Source organism: Chiloscyllium plagiosum, unplaced genomic scaffold, assembly GCF_037043375.1.
Source record: "Chiloscyllium plagiosum isolate Xiang-an unplaced genomic scaffold, Cpla_swu_hap1 HiC_scaffold_2, whole genome shotgun sequence".
Classification (NCBI taxonomy): Eukaryota; Metazoa; Chordata; class Chondrichthyes; order Orectolobiformes; family Hemiscylliidae; genus Chiloscyllium; species Chiloscyllium plagiosum.
The window spans coordinates 8,806,508-8,820,443 of record NW_028270140.1 but is presented as its reverse complement, the minus strand read 5'-3'; the positions used below and the strand labels follow the sequence as shown (position 1 = coordinate 8,820,443).

Genomic DNA, 13,936 nt, shown 5'->3' with positions numbered 1-13,936 from the left:
TCACAGTGTAAGTGTTGCTGACTCGGCCAACATTCAATGACCATTCCTAATTTAGATGTAATTAAAACAAAATTAAGACACTGGCTGGACCAAAGGATCTGTTCCCACTATCTCTATTTCACCTGTTGATGCTGTGAGGACATCTCCCTGACTGGGAAGCTTAAAACCAAGCTTATTTTAGAAGGTTCAAGATGAGGAACAATTTCTTCACACAAAAAAGACTGAACTTTTAAAATAGTGTTCACCCAGACATTACTTTTAAGTTGCCTGTCCAGACATGTAACCTGCCTGAGAAGACTGGCAAGACTTGATCCCCTTGTTTTCTTTAGATGTAGGGAACACTACCATTATACCACAAAAAACCTACACTAAGAGTATATACAAAAAGGAAGAATCCAGATTTTGATATATTTAAAAAAAGGAAATCAAGAAACATGGACAGTGTAGTCAGGGGAAAATAGGCAGAAGACCGATCCCAACCTGACTGAAAGATGACAAACAGAAGGCTGGAAGAACATAGTAGACCAGGCAGTTTCATGAGGTGAAGTGGTCAATGCTTCTGGTATTAACCCTTCTTCAGGGCTTCCAGCCTGCTGGTTGTCTACTTTGGATTCCAGCGTCTACAGTTTTTTTTTCCTCTTACTGAAAGGAGAACAGTCTCAAGGGATGGAATAGTCTCATTTTTCATTTTATCTAAGGTTGGGAGTGAAGTGACCTGTGAAAAGTCTCAACTTAGAGCCGCAAAAGTAATTGAAATTCTAAATTAGGTTTGCTTTCCATCATGGATGACAATAGTACTTTCAAACAGCAAGATTCTGGAAAAAGCATTTAATAAACTTACAGTCCAAGTGACAGATACAATAGCAAAAAATGTTAACAGGCATTTGCCAGCTTTTCTGCAACCAGTTTGAAAAATCCATCTGAAGTGTCAACTGTACCTGGTACAACATGCCAATTTCTCATTTTGAAAACATTGTGGAAGCAAAACAGCACTTTTGAAGCAACCACGCTGCAACACCTCTCGTACCAGACTACTCCACTTGTTTCAAATAGGACATTTATAACCTCCCAACATATTCAGTCTTCTAGCAAATTGATAATCTGCAAGACTGTACATTTCATCAATCTTAATTAGGCATAATACAAAGGTAGTGCTGTACTGATGAGATCAGCAAGATATTACTAAATAGCTAAGTATAAGTTGGAACGCTACTTTTGAATCTTGCTTTCAGGACAAGGGAGTCATTAGGCATCAGTCTTCACATTTGATTTGCAATTGGTCAGCTCAAATAGGTTTACTTGAATCAGTTTGACGTAACTAGTACTCAAATAGGCTTTTTACAGTTACTTGGTTTATCTGAAATGTTATAATCAGAGTACCTCAATCTAAGCATACATGCAATTCAGCCTAATGGTATTAAAACTGAACAGCTTTGCCAAATCAATATACCCTAATAAAGACATTGGCAAGTAACATTTGCACCATACAAATGCCAGGCTATGTCCAATGAGACACTAACCATGACCCCCTGACATCCTGGGGTTATCACTGCTTGTGGTGAGTCCAGTTGAGTTTCTGGTTAGTGGCTACAAGAAGAGGTTAGAGATTATAAATACTGCTGCAAGTAAATCACCTCCGGACTCGCCAAAGCCTGTGTACAAGCTACAAGACAAGTCAGGAATGTGCCGGAATACTCGCCACTTTGCTTAGACAAGCGCAGTCGCAAAAACACTCAAGCAGCTTGACATCATCCAGAACAAAGCAGCATACTTGATTAGCACTACTTCCACAAGCATCTACTCCCTCCACCAACACTACAGCAGTGTACCATCTACAAGATGCACTGCATAAATTCTAAGATCCTCAGACAGCACCTTCCAAACCCACAACCACTCCCATGTGGGAGGACAAGGGCAGCAGATACATAGCAATACCACCACCTGTGCATTTCCCTCAAGCCACTCACCTTGCTGATTTGGAAATAGATTGTCAATGTCCTGGAATTCCCTCCTTAATGGCAGTGTGCCAGCCCACAGCAGGTGGACTGCAGCAGTTCAAGACAGCAGCTCACTAACCTCGAGGGCAATTAGGGGCAGGCAATAAATACTGACCAGCCAGCAATTCCTATGTCGCACAAGAGGAATAAACTAAAGTGTGATTTCATCTTAATGATAAAAGCACCAACACTTCATGCTCAATTTATTAATTTTGTTTGCATATTCTTCATTTGTTTCATCCAAGTCCATCTGCATAGCTGCCTCCTATCCAATAAAGCTTTCAAATGTTTGCATTTTCCCACTTCTGGCCTCTGTAATCCTGCCTTTTATTCACAACTGAACCAGCTAACAAGGTTCTAAACTGTGGAATTAGTTTTCCAAACCCCTCATTTCTTTAAGGCACTGGAACAGAATTAGGCCATTAAATCTATCAAGTCCACACTGTAATTCAATGACATTACAACTGACCTGTGAATTTAGAACTCCACTTTCTAGACATTTTCCCCTATAAACTACAAAAACCTAAAAAGTTAAAAATCTCAGCCCTGACTGTACTTAAACTGACCAGTTGACAGCTGCGTGGGGTAAAGAACTTCACAGATTCACAACCAAGAAAAAAATTCCTGATCTGCTTTAAACGTGCAACCTCACTCTGAAATAGTGTCCTCTGATCTGAAGTACTCAAAGGCAAAAATCCTCTCTCTACACCTATTTTGTCAGGCCACTGCAGCAATCTTGTATGGTTCAATACCTAAAGCTTCTACATTCCACCAATTTCAAGCAAAGCAGACTTCTCCTCCTTACAAGGTAACCCATCCATACCCAGGATCAACTTAGAACCTTCTCTCCATTGCCGCCAATGCTAATCTTTGATTAGATAGGGCCCAAAAACTGTTCAGCTTTCCAGCTGTCATCTGACCAGTGCCTTGTATAGTTTTAGCAAGGCTTCCTTACTTCATAGGGGATGGCAAAAGGTAAAAATAAAGGCCACCATTACATTTGCCTTCCCTATCACCTGAATTTGGATGCAAGCTTGTAATGCACGCACAAAGACCCTCAAATTGCAATATGGCCTTTCTCCATTTAATATTCTGCTCCCCTATTCTTCCCAAAATGCAGAACCTCATTTCTAAATAGTGTATACAATCTGCCAAGTTTTTTGTCAATTCACTATCTACATCCTTCTAACTCTTCATGTGTTCACTACTTGCATTCTCTATCAATTAATGTCATCCACAATCTTGGCACAGTACATTCACTTCCATCATTCAAATCATTAATGTATATCATAAGCAATTGCAGCACTAGCAGTGATACACAAGTTACAGATCGCCACCCTAAAAATGTAGTTCCATTCCAATTTTGTCTTAGCCAACCCTCCCTGCATACTAAAGCACTCTCTCAACACCACTCGCTCTTAAGAAACCTGAAGTAGCCTAATCAAACTCCTCTGGAAATCTAAATAGTTTAGATTTACTTCTTTCCTTTTATCTAGCCTGCTTGATATCTTCTCAAAAAGGGAGTGATAAGTGTTAGCCACAACTCCCCTTCATGAAACCATGGTCAACTACATCCTTCATGACAGACAACATTTCTCCAATGTTAAGCAAAAATAGTCTATTGTTAGCCTAAAAAGGAAGGACACAAAGCTAACAGTGTTACATTGCCAAGAAACAGGAAAACTTCACTTTTCTAGTATCTCTTGCAAGGTTAGTACCAATGCACGTACACTCTCCAGCTACTTCCTTTCACATTTTAGGATTAACTCATCACATCTGGGGACTCAACAGAATTTAACCTCAAAAACTAGGGAAGCTACTGATTAGGTTTTTCATCCCCTTGATTTGGAATTTTTGACAAGCCATTAAAGTCTTCTATAGGAAGACAATGCAAAGTGTTCAGTTGACTCCTCTGCCATTACCCGATATCCCCATTTAAAAAAAAAAATCCACCAGCCTCAAAAAGGGCTTATGTTCACTGGGCAACTTATTTTGTTTAAATTTAAAGCTCCTGTCTGTTTGATGTCACTTGCTAGTTCACCTGGAAGACTGGTCTTATTTTTCTTTTTGAATGTGTCGATGTTCCCATTCTTCTGACCAACCGCTAATCTTCATTATGTTGCTTTTTTTCCCCAAATTTGAAATCCTCAATTCCCTTGGTTAACCATAGTTTTGCCTCTTCTAGAATCCTCCTTCATCACATCTTTGTTGAACCACGATCTGTTTTTAAGTATGCCATTGCACATCACACCCGTTCCCAGGCCACTCCAGCCAACTCTGCCCTCATTTCTTCGTAATTGTGTTTAAGTTTACCACAGTTGCTTCCAGGCCAGGTTTCTTAATCTCAAAGTTGAGTGCTAGATTTTACCATGTTATTATCACTGAACCTAGGTGACATTTTACTCTTATTAATATCTTACCTAATGACAAATTCAAAATAATCCAATCCCTGGTTGCATCCACAACATTTGTTCTCGGAAACTGTCCCAAATACACTCCAGACATTTCTTCTTCTCCACCCCCGGCCTTCATGACTACCTCAACTGATTTCATTTTCCAAATCGACAAAGATGAAGTTACCCATGAGTAATGTACTGTTTTTCATTATTCCCCCACCCCCAAAAGAATGTCTTCATTATCTTGCAATTGTAACTGTCAGGAGGACTAAAGGCTACTGCCAAGGGTATTTTCTTCCCTTTGTTACTTAGCTCAACTCCTATGGATTCTATATCTTCCAAACCAAAATATTTTTTGCTATTCCACCTAATGCTTTTGACTAATGAAGCTCCATCTGCATCCATTCCTCCTTATCCTTTCTAAAAAGGCAAATCCCTAAAATATCTATAACAAAGCTTTGATCTCCTTGCAACCATGTCTCCATAATGACTTGAATCAATCTCTATTAACCCCCACATTTCCTCTCAAAGCTCCAACAAACCTATGTTCAAGTTTAGTAAAGTGAAACTTGGACAATCAAAAGTGAAGTAGATTTATTTGGTACATCTAAATTAAACTATCAAAGTTGTGATTAACCCTGTGGAAGCTTCTACCTACAAGAGTCAAATGAGAAAAAACATTGGGTTCTTAAACAGCTTTAAAAAGCTATATAAAAAAAACCAGACTTCTCATTATGTTCCTTTGATAAAACAATTATTGTTGCTTGCTAATACCTAGTGCAACATTAATAATCTATCAAATAAACATTTAGTCTTGCACAATTTTGCCTTTTTATCCACCACTGATTGCAAACATTCATGCTTTTTGCTTCTTTCTTAAAGTGAAAATGTTGAATGAATTATAGAAATAACTCAAACCATTGTACTCAAGACTTATTGGTAGTTATATTATGAAGTGACAAGCTTCATTTAAAAAGCATTACAGCACAACATTTAGATTGTCAAAGAACTGTACCGGGGTACAAACTATGCTTCTGCTCATGTGCACAAGGCTTAAAGTTTTACTAAAACAATTGTGCTTACACAAATCTTAACTATTTCTTACAATCATGCAGGAATTGGCAATTCTATGAAGCTTCATTCTGAAGATTTAGAAGTTTTGCTCCAAAAAAATCAGGGATTTTAACAGCAAACAAATTGGGTTATTTCAACACATTACTCAGTTAATTCAAACTAGCAAGAGACCAATTATTTAATTTTCTCAAATAGCTTAAGACACCAACACAAGGCATATACAAATTCTGCACTGTTCGCAATCATTTTACATCATGACCAAAGTGCTGCACTTAAACATCTCTTACAAAGTTCAAAATGTTGCAACATGAACAAAAGATTATATTTGCATGCTTGTCCAATTACTCGCATTGAGACAATTACAAGTCTAAAATTTCTTCAGAATCGATAACCCAGCTAAATCGGATACCAACTGCAAACATCTACAGTAGAATTTGAACCATTTCTAATTCTACGAGAGAAATGCAGAAGCAAAGATAGAAAAGGATTAAGTGTAATGTCTCCATCTGTGATCACTGTACACAGCTGAAAGACTTCACTACTCCCTTTAATAATTCAAATCAGATTAGTTGCACAAATTAAAATATGAAGTTCTTCCCCTCCCTGCAAGTAGGAACAAATCAAAATTAAGCTAACCCATCAACACCACCTCTAGACAAAAATACACTTTTCCAATAGCACATTAGGTAATTTGAATTATGACATTTCAACTTAATGCTGCATCAGGTAAATTAGACACATTATAGGGTGTCTCTTCGCTAGAATGAATACAAAGAAATTCCAGTTACTAGGCATGAGAAACCACAGTTACTCCCCTTTGAACAAGGAGATTTGAAAGAAATTTTAAAAATCATGAAGCATTTAGATTAAATCAAGCCATGTTCAATGAAAGAAAGATCAACAAGAGAACAGACCTAAGACTATTTGATAGGAAATGAGGGTTTTTGTTTTAAATCATTAGCGACAAGGATTTGAATTTACTGCCCATGTTAATTCTGATTTAACAGTTTTAGAAAAGAGAACTGAATAAACATTTGAGAAAAACACTATACGGATATAGAAAAAACTGGGGAAGTCATTCTAACCAATTGTCCCACATCAAACCTGACTGAACCATTTCCTTTGGTGTTATACTAAAGACTTTACATATTATACTATAGTGAAACCCTAAAAAGTGCATCAACTGTAAATGCACAATGGTTTCAACAAAGTAGGCGTACTCCAACTACTCAACATCCTAAGAAAGAACTAGCGGCTAGGTGAGCAGACGTAGGCAGAGGGACAACACAACCAACCAAACAATCAAGGCAAAGTGGTCATAGCACACATGAAAATTATTAAATCTTAACTGTGTATACAGTTCGCTTTTTTTCTTTGAGCTATATTAATAATGGATGAACATTTCATGGACATTGCACACCAATCTAAATTCTGCAGAAAAGCAAAGCAAAGCAAACCAAATAATTAATATAGCTTAAGCTCTGTCATGTACAAAGCAATTGAGCTGTACATTACTTGGTCAAAATACTCAGTCCAGTTCAAGTCAAACACTTATAATGCACAAAAAATACTTTCACAAAGTAGTTTCAAAGTTAAATTAATTTTTTGCATTTTAATACCAATGGAAATTTGTATTGTTTCCTCATGCATTGCAAGAAAACGATTCTGTAGTTAAGCCATAAAACTGGAGATTTGAAGCTTTTGTTCATTGCAAATGTACAGTGCACAGGTCAAGAATAAAGTTAACAATTTTTATATTTCATTGACTAATTTGCAAGTTACAATACAAATGAATCACAAAACCTGCTTTATCCAAGTTTATGCAGGAAGTGACAAGATTCATCTGTTAATGACTGCCACTAACAGCTGTTAAGTATTAACATGTCAAATTATTGGCATTTGACAAATTGTATTTTAGAATTATTATACAAAAACATTTCCCCATAAAGCAGATTCTCAATTTGAGATAGCCTACAAAAGAAATTGCAAATGGGAGTTCAATTTTTCAAGATCTTAAGTGGCATTAACATGGAGTTGGTACAGAAATTCAGAAGGGTTCTATGAAAACATTTTATTGCATGTTCCAGCAACATGACGACATGCAGTCGGTTACAAAAAGCTTCTTTTCTGCCTGGAAGCAGGAAAACAACTTCTATGGAATAAATAAGCTTCTCACAATTATCTACTTGGATCCATCGTAAATATTTCACCAATGCAGCCCAAGTACCTCACTTCACAACTCCTTTCAAAGCATGAAGGCAATAAATCAACACCTTTAGCACAAAGAACTGACTTAATGTTAAAATTACACCACTCAAATAATTAGAAATATTTTTAAAAAGTAAATTTTGAATCTTGATGCCACAAGATAGTGTATGTTGAATTAAGGACCCTACTAAAGACCGCACAAAGATTGATTTCTGAGATTCTTCTACTAAAAAGATAAATTGATAGCTTCTCTAAACAGGATAGTCTATCAGCACTGCTATACAGCAGCAATTATTCACAAATAAGTCAAGATATGAACCAAGACATGTCAACTGATTGAAAGTCACTTATTTCAGTGTATAATGAACTAATATGAAACATGATACATGTCTCAGCCTCATTTGTTTGCACCATCAGTAAACTGGTTAATTCCAAATACTTAATTCAAGACTATTTGTCTTCCACATCAAACAAGTGAAAGGCATACTATTTTTTTTCCACAATGCCCCTCAGTGGAGCTAGATAAAGAGTTGCAGACAACTCTACAAAGATGAGTTTTTGAAGGGCTTTCCAGCTTAATGCACATTCAAGTCTTAACTTACACTCCACTTCTGCTTGGGTGTGCGCCCTGTATAAACGCTTACCACGCAGAATCCAACATAACTGCATTTCAGTGCAAATTGTCACGTCTAAGAGAAATTGCTGTCTCTACTTTCTGAACTATAGTCGCCCATGGTATTCAGTCCTCTGGTGGCAGAAGGAATTCTACCTGAACAATGATTTGCGTCTCAAAAGATTCTAAATATCTGTCGAAGATTTAGTCATGGTCAAGGCAGGAGATTCTACGAAATTACAGCAGAATATACCTTAGGAAAACTATACTCAGAACAAGAGATGTAAAGCTTGGTCTTCACTGTGAAGCACTGAATACGCTATATGCAATTTTTGCACCCGTTTGAGAAACAAAAATGCAGAAACGTAATAACCACTCGGGTTAAAAAGTCCAAAATATCTACACGGATAAAAAAACCTGCCTTCGTAACGTCAGGAGCGACTGCAGCTTCCCAAACCCTGACCCTCCGACATAAACTCAATAAGACACCGGAATGGTATTAACATGATTTCGTTATTAACAAATAGCACGTGTTTTCCCCAAAAAACGAGTTCCACTTCACCGCAGCAGAGAGATACCCCGAATTGTTACAAACTGGGAGGTAAATGCAACTCTGGGCTTGGGATGTCTGCTCTGGCGCCACAGGGTGGGGGAGAAGGTGGTGGAGGAGGAGGAAAGAGAGACAGACATGAGTCTTCTGACAGTCCACCCCAGCTCCCCACTCATCCCTAATGGGAGGGGAATTAAAAACAAGACAAACCTCCACCCCATACACACAAACGCAGACAGAGACACACAAAGGGAAGATGATTCAGTTTCAATTTCATTCAATACCAGCTTGCCTGCCGCACACTGCAAAGTGAAACCCACTTCCTTCCTTCCCTCCCTTCACATTTCTTTTTGTTACCAACTATCCATTGAACCTGCAAGTTTGGCGGGAAAAAAAAAATCCTGATCTCTGCAGGGTTGACAAGTGACCGCGTTGCAAATGAAGGTTGGCGCCCCTGCAGTGCAAGCTGAGCCAAGGACTGCTCTCTTACACCTTTTCCAAAATAGACAACATGGGAGCAAACCAAACCTAGGGCCCAACACAAAGATGCATTGGTTACATGTTTTTTTAAAGGGGCTGGAGGGAAAAGGGGAAGCTTGTAAACCATAAGAGACACGATAAAACCCCACACACATCCGATTATTGCAACCTGCACGTAAATGCATAAAATATTCACCAACGAGCATGTGCAAGCCTCATGCTGCCTGAGGACCTCGTGTTGGTGTAAACCCAAAGAGGTGCGAGACCGAATTCATCCCCACCCCAATCCTCGCCTTTTCCAGGTCCTCGGGGTCCAAATGCATGGAGTTTCCGCGGCGTTTGACACAAGAGCAAAAGGGAACGGTGCAAGCCCCTAACCCAGCCTTGGGGATTTTAATATTTGCTGCTATTCATTCGTACGGTTAAAGGGAAAGAGCGAACCGATCGCCCACTGCCACATCCATTCCCGAGTGCAAAACGGGGGGGGGGGGGGGAGAGAAGAGAAGAGAGAGAGAGAAAAAGAGAAGCTAAAATGCAGAATGTGCATTTCTGCAAAGCAGATAGGGGGAGGTTATGAATCTCCAACTGAACACAATGACTGACTATTATACCAAGATGGGAAACATTCTAAACGGACATTACTTTCCACTATAAGGCACACACACTCTTACACACCCTTATAGCACAGCCTCGAATAAACTGGATTTTTGGGGTGGGGAAGATAGATAAGAGGAGAATCTTATGGGGGGGGGGGTGCCAAACTATAACCAAATAGGCACTAAACGAGGGGGGGCAATACATCCAAGCTCCAGAACATAATCCGGGCAGATTGCATTTAAAAAAAAATCCCAAAGCATGCCTTTGTCGATACGAAGTTACCCGAGTCAATCGCTGCAACTATGAAGTTGCTATATTTTAAAATTCAAACACTAGCTTCACCCCTTTTTTAAAAAAAAATAAGCTTCCTTGCAAAAACACTATTCCGAAAAGACGGTCACCGAGCTCCATTTATTCCTTGGGACTATCGAGCCATGGGGTATCTCCCAACGTTAGAATCTAAGCCGAAAAAAAAAAGCCAATTAAATCTGAAGCTTCAGTTGCCAAGGATGAGATTTAAAGGGAGAAAGACAAAAAGGGAGGAAGCTAGATGCACCAATAACTGCATTTTTACAGACAATCAGATACTAAAGGAGGGAAGCAATGAGACCTCGCCTATCTTTAGGCATCATTTGCTTTGTGATGGATATTTCTCAGCTTTCAAGTGGAAGACAAATACATCCAAAAGCCAAACCATCTCTGAAATGCACTGTCAAAGCCCCCATCATCACATATCAGCTCATGTACCTCCAACATCCAAAGACTATTGCGAATTGTTACTGAAGGTGGGCTTCACATTCTTAAATCTTTCAAGTGGCTCCCAAAACCCTTTCTATAACCACTACTGCGTTTAGCAGAGGATCGAGAAACAGCCAACATTCACATTTACCGACTTATTTTCTTAAACAGCCTTTTTTTAAAAAAAGAAAAAAATACATCCATAGCTAACTGCTGAAAATCCACTTTCCTACTGCAGGTAGTCAGTCCTCTCTTTCAAACAAAAACCCAAATCACTGCACTAAGCGTCCAACAGGAAGATAAAACAGTTAAATGCAAAACAAGACAAGTAGAGAGCTCACTTACCTTTTTTTTTGTTTTTTTTTCTAAAAAAAGTAGAAAAGTTAAGTGTAGTCCTTCTACCAAAGAAAGATGATCTGACACAAAAGGGTATCAAAAAACACAGCAAAACCCTGAAGTGAAAGCAACCTGGGTTGAGGAGGAACAAAAAAAATAACCCAAAAGCAGGGGGAGAAAAATGCACAAAATAAACTTTAATATATAACAAAAAAAAGGGTGGGGTGGGGAAGGTAAGGTCTAATTAATTCAATGGGTGGTTAAAACAAGAGGTTAAATGAAACACACGGAAAAAAAAGGTTATGTATATGTGTGCGTTTTTTATATATATATATAATATATAAAAAGAGGGGATGGTGAGAGCGGTTTTGTTTGCCCCCCTCTATAACAGAGAGAGAAGCAGCTGCAGCATCGCCCTGTTCAGGAGCTCTGACGCACGCGGCAAATAAAGAAGGCGCTTTTTCTGTCACCGGGAGGCGGCTTCGCGCACTCCTTTATAGAGCCGAACAACACCCACCGCAGCTCCGCGCCTCGCCACATCCGCCACTCACCAGGCGCCCGCCCCACAACGGCCGCCGCGCGCAGAGAGCCAGGCGGACACGCGCACAGTCGAGGTTAAAGGGGGGAGGGAAAGGAAGAGGATCTCGATATCTCTCTCTCACACACACACACGCGCGCGCGCTCGCGCGAGTGGGCGGGCCGCTTCTTCACCTCAGGATCTCGCTGCTGCCGCCGCACCAACCGCACCACCCTCCCCCTCCCCTCCTCCCAACCTTCCCCAACCCGCGGCGGACGGATACCGTCTCTGTCGGCACGCGCGCAGCCGGGTCGGAGATTGGGTGGGAGAGGGGTAACTGGGCGGTGCGTATGTGAGGGAGCGAGGGGGAATGGGGGGATGGGAATACATGGGGAAGGGGTTTTGAGAGAGTGGGGGAGGGGATATTGGGGGATGGAATACATGGGATAGGGGATATTATAGGAAATATGTGGGATGGGGGAATATTGGGGGGGTGGAATACATGGGATTGGGGATATTATAGGAAATATGTGGGATGGGGGAATATTGGGGGGGTGGAATACATGGGATTGGGGATATTATAGGAAATATGTGGGATGGGGGAATATTGGGGGGGTGGAATACATGGGATTGGGGATATTATAGGAAATATGTGGGATGGGGGAATATTGGGGGGGGTGGAATACATGGGATTGGGGATATTATAGGAAATATGTGGGATGGGGGAATATTGGGGGGGTGGAATACATGGGATTGGGGATATTATAGGAAATATGTGGGATGGGGGAATATTGGGGGGGTGGAATACATGGGATTGGGGATATTATAGGAAATATGTGGGATGGGGGAATATTGGGGGGGGTGGAATACATGGGATTGGGGATATTATAGGAAATATGTGGGATGGGGGAATATTGGGGGGGTGGAATACATGGGATTGGGGATATTATAGGAAATATGTGGGATGGGGGAATATTGGGGGGGTGGAATACATGGGATTGGGGATATTATAGGAAATATGTGGGATGGGGGAATATTGGGGGGGTGGAATACATGGGATTGGGGATATTATAGGAAATATGTGGGATGGGGGAATATTGGGGGGTGGAATACATGGGATTGGGGATATTATAGGATATATGTGGGATGGGGGAATATTGGGGGGTGGAATACATGGGATTGGGGATATTCTAGGATATATGGGGGATGGGGGAAATATTGGGTGGTGGAATACATGGGATGGGGATATTCTAGGATATATGGGGGATGGGGGAATATTGGGGGTGGAATACATGGGATTGGGGATATTATAGGATATATGGGGGGTGGGGGATATTGGGGGTGTAATACATGGGATGGGGATATTATAGAATATATGTAGGATGTGGGCTGGGGAAAATTGGTGGGCGGAATATTTATAGGATATATGTGGGATGGAGGATATTGGGGAAGTGAAGTATGCAGGGTGGGGTATATTAGAGGAGGATATGCAGGGTGGGGGGATGTTAGAGGAGGATATATCCGGGATGGTATATTTGGGGTGATAGAGGTATAGAGGGAGAACACAAGGGTGGGGGATATTGGGTTTGTAATATGTGGGGTGTGTGAGGATATGTATGGGAATATGAGGGGTAGGTGTGGGGATAATATGGAAAGTCTTCTGTCTCCGATGGTCACTGCCCCTATTCCTCCCCTCCCTTCCCAACCGGGGCTGACTTGGGAAAGGCCCCCAGCTCCCTTTGCACCGTCAGCCGGGGTCTGAGCGGAAACCTGGCGTTTCTATTGAATAACCAGAGAGAGAGGTGGGGGTATGGGGAGGGGAGGAGAGAGAGAGAGCTGGCAGACGACCGCAGACTCTCCTCTTCCTCATCCCTTCCTGCCCCGCAGTATCGCATTCTTATTTAATACATAAGAACGGATAAAAAAAAGACCGTGGATTTACCGTCGCTTCCCACCCCCACCCCACACAAAAAAAACGCTTTATTGTTTTAAATACCCAGTCGAACCACTCATTTTAAAATTCGGTGCGACAAAATTTAACTTGACACGCTTCAGCTAAATCTTTGTATTGGAATATGCCTTACTGTATTTACTGTTGGTAAGTTACTGCTGTTATTTTTGACCCTTCCTGGGTCACTTGTGGTCTCGATCGGTTGACTTGTCAGTATACAAAGCCACACAAAAAAGTGCAAAGCGTTTTTTTTAGTGATAAAGGCGGTGATTGCATTTTCTTTTTTAGTGTGTTGTACGTAGTTAACACTGTTGGTGAAGACAGCGCCTGGTTTCTGAGTGAAACAATAGAAAACGAGAGGGGGGGTTGTTTCCTGCTATCAGAACCAATTTCCCCATCTGCCGAGTCATCTTTCAAAACTGGAATCCCCTTTGCTGTGAGAAAACATTTGGCTCAGCCGTCCTTTCACGGAGGGTGAC

The 13,936-nt window shown here is 40.7% G+C and overlaps 1 protein-coding gene across 5 annotated transcripts in view; it reads right to left on the bottom strand.

Moving 5' to 3' along the window:
• The window catches only part of LOC122564158 (ELAV-like protein 2), an 84,047-nt gene extending 72,568 nt beyond the window's left edge, over nt 1-11,479 (bottom strand). For 2 of the 5 annotated variants that reach the window (XM_043718813.2, XM_087994540.1), the window contains exon 1: nt 10,999-11,478. The gene's annotated coding sequence lies outside the window, so the exon portion shown is untranslated. Of the gene's footprint in view, nt 1-10,998 lie in introns of all 5 variants that reach the window. The other 3 variants (XM_087994531.1, XM_043718841.2, XM_087994527.1) reach the window with 2 other exon arrangements.
• Nucleotides 11,480-13,936: the final 2,457 nt, after the last annotated feature.